This window comes from Hordeum vulgare, chromosome 5H (assembly GCF_904849725.1).
Source record: "Hordeum vulgare subsp. vulgare chromosome 5H, MorexV3_pseudomolecules_assembly, whole genome shotgun sequence".
In the NCBI taxonomy this organism is placed as follows: Eukaryota; Viridiplantae; Streptophyta; class Magnoliopsida; order Poales; family Poaceae; genus Hordeum; species Hordeum vulgare.
This window is the reverse complement of record NC_058522.1, coordinates 248154363-248161259: the sequence shown is the minus strand read 5'-3', so window position 1 is coordinate 248161259 and position 6897 is coordinate 248154363. Positions and strand designations below refer to the sequence as shown.

The window sequence follows — 6897 nt, the reverse complement described above, 5'->3', positions numbered from 1 at the left end:
GCCTTTCTGAGGTCGGCGTATCGGTCGACAACGTCTTTGCTGCCCTTCTTGAACCATGTTTGCGTCTCGGTGAGGCCCTCCTAGAATCTGACATCTACCCTGGCAAGAAGGGCCACCAAGTGGTCCGGTCTCTCTGAGCGGCTGTTGTAGTGGCCCTAGAGCTATTTCAAACCCTTGCTCACGGAGGCTAGGATGGCAAGCTCCCTAGCCTCATCACTACCGCTAAAACGGTCGACAACAAGCTCTCCTCCAAGTGCGGAGACAGCATCGTCAAGAGAATCGCCTTCAAAAAAAGCATGAGGAATTGCGTCACCGAGGAAGTTGGTGAACTACAGGTCCCTGACCCCTCAGTGTCTTTGGCCACCTCTGACACCACGTCCTCCGCATCCTTCTTGTCAGCTTCCTTCTCCACACACTTGATGGAAGCCTCTCCTTCTGCCATGGTTCGGCTGGTTTCGACACGCGCATTCCTGGTGACCTCCTTGATGTTGTCGTCCCCGCCTACATTGCTGGGTGGGGACAGGTCTACAACACTAAGGAACGAAGAAAACTGGCCTGCGAAGAAGTTCAAGAAGACAAAAAAGTAAGAAAAATGAACAAAAACTTTAATAGAAAGGAACCCACTAGTGGGCTCTTGTTGAGGAGGAACATCTCCGCCTCCGGCAACATTAGTTATTTTCGCATGGCTACGGGCACATCCCAGTGCAGACGGGCTCATCAACGGAAGTCCTAGAATGAGATCTGCACTCCACGGTAGAGCGCTCATGAGCCGCCCTTGGATGCTCCGTCTCTGACTGCAGAGGGATGGAGGCGACTATGACATCCGTTCAGTTACTTGTCGTCAGGTACTGGAAGGGAGCCTCCTGCTGGGGCTGGGATCGAGTCCGATGACGACAACTTCTGGCTCTCGTGCATAACTTGTCGCCCCCTCCGTGGTAGGTGCAAGTCTCTCCTTCTTGGCCATCCGCTCCATGAAAGTTACTTCATCCCTGTGGAAAATTTACAATGAGATTCAGTTAACGCATTTCACAAAGCTCATGATAAATACAAGGATAAGCACTTACTCCACCTGCACCGACGATGATGAGCTAAAGCTCACAAAATCCGACACCTCTTTCCTATGAGCGACAAAGGCTGGTAGTGGAGAGGGTCTCGTGGAGCGCCGATCTCCTCCTCATCAATCCGACACCTCTTCATCGTCCTCCTCCTATTCACCGCCGATCTCCTCCTCATCATAATTAGGCGCGGTAGCACTAGAACTTCTACCGCCCACATCAAATCTAGCCTCCACAACCCTCTTGCCCATCCACTCGATCTCCTCCTCGGTGGTCTTGCGGATCAGCTTCCCTTCGTCCCTGACGCATACCTCCATCAGGTTATCAAACCATTCTTGTGCCACATCCTTTGCTGGTGGCTCCCATTTTGGGTTACCCCATGTGTATTGCTCACCGCATCATCGCCAGGATCGTATCCTTGGCGGAGTTGTTGCAGAGTAGGATGACGGTTGTCGGGAGCTCAAACTTTCTGTCGACGCAGCTGATGGCATAGGATGGAGAGCTGCAACAAAATCAGATTGTCGTGGATCCCTAGCCGCTCACGCATCATGTCGACAGTGTTGTCATACTCCCAGGCAAAATTTTGACTGTCTTGCAAGGGGGCGATGCGCCTGGCGAGGAAATCTGCGCCCACCATCTCTACTGTGAGCCCAGCAGACTTCGTGCGAAGCATGCGAGTGATGGCGGTCTCTAGCTTCTTGTCGTCAGGAGCAACGAGCTCCACTGCTTGTTGTGGACCGGCTTGGACTTTCAGGTATTGCATTGCAGAACGGCGAGGGCTCCTTGTCTAGAATTAGCGACACTCTGCTCACCACTCCTTCCACATCTTGTGCAAGTTGCCAGGGGTATACTTCTTCGAGGGTGGCCCAAGAAATTCATGTGATGCTGCCGGAGCGGGCATGTCCTTCTATGCGTGGATAGTAAAAGTGGCGGAAGAGTGCTATGTCGGGACTACTCCTATGAAATTCTCGCACAAGTGCGCGAATACCGACAGGGTGCTCATAGCATTGGTGGTGAAATCAAGCGCTTTGAAGCCATAGGTCAGCATCAGATCTCTGGAGAAGGCGGAAAAGGGGGGAACCAGCCCATGGTAGAAGTACATCCTGAACAACGGGTACTTCCCCGTGTAGGGATGGGAATCACCAGGAATCACGTCCAGCGCAGGATGCATCATGGTTTCTTTCCCCCACATCAGAGTGTACATCGAGATGAGGTAGTTGCTCGTCAGGACGAAAGGGAAGAAGATGATGCTGTATCTTCGCACCGCCGCCAGGGAATCCTTCCTCGCCTTCGCATCAGGATCATTATTTCTATTGGTCCTCTTCGTCGGGCCTGAAGCAGTGGCGGAAAATGCCATCTTAGGCACCATGAAGATCTCGGAGAAGAATGACAACGAAGACGACGAAGCGACACGGGGGCTCTGCACTTAGCGACAGAGAAGACAGAGTAGGCGGTAGAGCAGGGAATGGTTGGCTTGGATGAGCAGTGCGTGTGTGAATTCCATTCTTATAGGGTGGAACGTGCAGAGGCCTCCTCTCCCCGTCTGACGTGGCCACACCTTTCTAGGCACGCTCCCCACATTTTGTTTCGCTCCACCTGTCCTAAGTCCCACATTTGATCTGAAGGGTGTGTGGGCAGTAAACAGCATCATTACAACTGTAGTCAAGTTTGGCAACGTGTTTGTGTGCACTGCTTCGCACCTAGCCCAACAACGTCGTGGACATAAGTGTGTCCCAGCCCAGGGGTTCTTGTGAGTGTACTAATGAACGGGTGCTTTAGTACCCTAACTTGTGCACAGGAGGCAACAACCTATGGTTCGGCAAGCCTTGCCGGGAAGATGTTGCATTGAAGGAAACATAAAGAGAAGATCAAACTACTGAAAGCACATATGCTTCTTTGGTGGTTTTGATAATTCATGACAACATACATTGTCTCTTGGACTAACATTTTTATCTAGTATATTTCAGGTATAGTCCAGAGAGGGCTTTGGCTATAGGATTGCGAGGAGATGCCCCTTGATGCAAGGAAAGTAGTCGGATTGGCTCAAGCTTCAAGCAAAAAGACTCTACATTTTATATTTGTGAAAACTCACTTTGAGTCCATAGGAAAGCCAATACTATTAAAAGGGGGTGATGTATTATGATGAGTTGGTTGCTCAAGTGCTTATAGGTAGCCACCAAAAATAATCAGACATTCTTCGAGAAAAGATCTCTCTCCAAACCCAAACAAGCAAAAATGGTGCCACCAGCAATGTCCCTTCGGCCCTACCAATTTTACACTTGACAGAACCTATGCCAAACTCTACCATCTCGGTACCACCAACATTCCTATCGGTGCAACCGAGATTCAGTGACCAACTTTCTGTTGAGAAGATTTCACAAAGCGAAATTTCCGAGTTTGAAATCGGTCTCACTGAGATCTGGAAACCTGTTTAGATCATTGTACCGGTACCACCGAGATTCCTTTATCGGTCTCATCTAGAATACAAAAGTTGCCACATTTAGTGCAACTCGGTACCATCGAGATTAACTTTTGTGTCACCTAGTTGGGCAATAATGTTGTAATGGTTGGATTTTGGGGGATGCCTATATATAGCCCTCCACGTACCTCTCTTTCCTAGAGGAAGCACTTGGAACACACTTACACGTGCCACATCCATTTTTCTGAGAGAGAGCCACCTACTCATGTGTTGATATAAAGAGATTCCATTCCAATCATTTGAATCTTGATTTCTCGCCTCCCCAAGTTGCTTTCCACAAGATCAATCTCTCCTACCCCTACCAAATCTGAGAGAGAGTGATTGAGAGTTGAGGAAACTATCTTTTGAAGCACAGGAGCAAGGATTTCATCATTCTACCACATCGATTACCTTTTGGAGGGTGGTGCCTCCTAGATTGGTTAGGTGTCGCTTGGGAGCCTCCTCCTTCGTGATGTGGAGTTGAACCAAGATGTTTGTAAGGGCAAGGAGATCGCCTACTTCGCGAAGATCTACCGTGGGTGAGGCTGGTCCTGCGTGGACGAAATCCATGGTGGAATAGACAAGGCCACTTCTTCATGGACCCCTTCTGGGTGGAGCCCTCCGTGGACTCTTCAGCTGTTACCCTCCGTGGGTTGAGGTCTCCTCTAACATGGACGTGAAATAGCGCCACCTATCGGAACCATGCCAAAAATCGATGAGTCAACTTTTTCGCGTTTGATTTTCTTAATCTCTACTCCTTACTACATGTGCAAAGCCTTTACTTTCTGCTGCCATATTTGTTGACTAGTATGTGTAGGGTGCACTAGACTTGTTAGAATTGCTATAATCTGCCAACCGTTAAATTGGGAAAAGGCTACAATCTTAATTTATGAAAGTAGTCTATTGACCTCCCCCTTTAGACACCTCTTCTATCGATCTCACAATTGGTTTCACGGCAAGGTCTCCAAAACCTTTGTTTAAACACCTTTGGAGGAAGATGGATGTGCCTTGTTTGGGGAATATTAGTTGTAGAGTGCCTATTCTTGATGGGAATATTTTAGACAATGGAAAGGTGAAATGCTTGACATATTTGATAAATTCCATCTGCACAAATATTTTGAATATCCGTATGAGCCTCCAATTGATCCTTTGCATCCTTCTCATGATGAAAACCTTGATATGCTTGCCAATCTTAAAACTGTAAATCTCGTCATTAGAAATGTGCTTAATCTAATGCAGATTTTTGAATGTGCTCACACGTTGTGGAAAAACTTAGAGAAAAGATATCACGACTATTCACTGAAAATCTTGAGATCATTTTCCATAAATGCATTGCCTTTCAAAAATGAAGCGAACCAATCCTTATTTGGTAAATGCCCATTTGAGCTTCGTGACCTCATGCCTGCTAAACCAAATGTCATTACCATTAAGAATGTCATTGTTGAAGCCATTCACATGCATAAATATGAGCATTGTCATAGTCAAAACTCTGATGAAATTCTTGTTTCTTATGACGAGGATACTTCGTCCTATGATGACAATGTAGAGCATGGCTACTATAATGAAGATGAAGAGTTTCACATCGAATATGAGAAGAGCATGAGGAACCTTAGTCTTATGGCGAACCTTAGAGACTACGTGGCTAAAGGAAAGGAGTGGGTTCTTGAAAGTGGATGCACCGATCACATGACCGGAGATAAAGACATGTTCCATGAGATCACAGCAAACCGCGGATCTCGAAGGTATGTGACCTTTGGAGACAACTCCAAGGGTAAGGTACTTGGTCTTGGTAAGGTGGCCATATCTCATGATAGTTCCATTAAAAATGTCATGCTTGTTAATCCCTTGGCTACAATCTTCTTTTCGTATCTAGGCTAGCAGACTTTGGTTTCAGTGTGTTATTTATGAAAGTTGAGTGCCAAGTGTTTCATAGCGACAATCATAACATGTTCTTTACTGGTATGCGTAAAGGTGATCTATACATTGTCGATTTCACTAAAAATCCAAACCCCGTACATGTGTTATTGCTAAATCTTCTAAAGCTTGGTTATGGCATGGAAGGTTAGGACATGTAGGTATGCGTAACCCTGACAAGCTTATCAAAGGTGATCATATTCTTGGTTTTATAGATGTTATCTTTGACAAAGATAGACTTTGTAGTGGTAGTTAAGCAGGGAAGCAAGTCGGTGGAAGTCATCCCCTGGAGAATATCATGACTACAAGAAGGCCACTCGAGCTGCTTCACATGGTTCTTTTTGGTCCTAATGCTAACATGAGCCTTGGAGGAAATTCTTATGGTTTAGTCTTTGTTGATGATTTTTCTAGACTTACCTGGGTATTTTTTCTTGATCATAAGTCGCAGGTACAAAAGATCTTCAAGAACTTTGCTTGGAAAGCCCAAATTAGTTTGGTGTGAAGATCAACAAAGTTCAGAGAGATGACCGAATGAAGTTCAAGAACACAAATGTGGATATTTTTCTTGACGAAGTAGGTATCTCGCATGAGTTCTCAGCGACGTATACACCTCAAAAAAATGGAGTTGTTGAGAGGAAGAACGGACTCACATAGAGATAACCAAAATGATGCCTGAAGAATACAAGATGCCAAGACACTTCTGGCCAGAAGCCGTGGAAACAACTTGTCACGCCATAAACCGAATCTACTTACACAAGCTTCTCAGTAAAATGGCATAGGAGCTACTCACCTGTAACAAACCCCAAGTTGGATACTTTCGAATATTCGGCTCCAAGTGCTACATTCTTGATAAGCATCGTTGCACTAGATTTGCTCCTAAATCTCATTAAGGTTTCCTACTTGGTAATGGATAAAACTCTCATACTTACCGTGTCTACAACAGCTTCACTCGAAAAGTTGAAGAGATGATAGTTGTGAAGTTTGATGAATCTAATGGTTCGCAAGTCAGACAATTGCCAAATAATGTAGGAGATAAGGAACCTTTGGAAGCCATCCAAGATCTACCTATTGGCAAGATTCGCCCCATGGAGGTGCAGGAAAGTACTTCGTCAATTCAAGTGGAAGCTCCTACTTCTCGTCAAGGCGAACCACAAAACGACATGGAGGCATCCAAAAGCGGTACACGATATGATGAAGAAGAGGAAGAAGTACATCATGATGATCCACCTTAACCTTCCTTACCATGACCTCAAGGAGATTATACCGTCAACGACAACATGCAAGAAGATGATGATGAAGAAGCTCCACCATCCAACAAGAAGAAGCTGTAACGAGTTCGAGCAAGAGCAAGAAGAATCAATCGCTACAAGATGTGGACACTTGTTGAAAAGCCTGAAGACGAGCACAACATCATTGGTACAAGATGGGTTTGGAACAAGAAAAATGAATATGGACAAGTTGTATGCAACA

At 45.9% G+C, this 6897-nt stretch overlaps 2 long non-coding RNA genes across 3 annotated transcripts; one reads left to right on the top strand and one right to left on the bottom strand.

Annotated features, from left to right (window-relative positions):
* Positions 1 to 267: 267 nt before the first annotated feature.
* On the bottom strand, positions 268 to 1157 carry LOC123395646. Its single transcript, XR_006609804.1, has 2 exons — positions 1065 to 1157; positions 268 to 989 (listed from the first exon to the last, which is right to left on the bottom strand). It is a non-coding gene; the product is annotated as an uncharacterized LOC123395646 (long non-coding RNA).
* Positions 1158 to 1717: 560 nt separating this feature from the next.
* LOC123395645 lies at positions 1718 to 2716 on the top strand. 2 transcript variants are annotated; one of them, XR_006609803.1, is made up of 2 exons: positions 1718 to 1809; positions 1892 to 2716. It is a non-coding gene; the product is annotated as an uncharacterized LOC123395645 (long non-coding RNA). The 2 variants fall into 2 exon arrangements; XR_006609802.1 differs by having other exon boundaries at positions 1719 to 1809; positions 1899 to 2716.
* The last annotated feature ends 4181 nt before the right edge of the window (positions 2717 to 6897 follow it).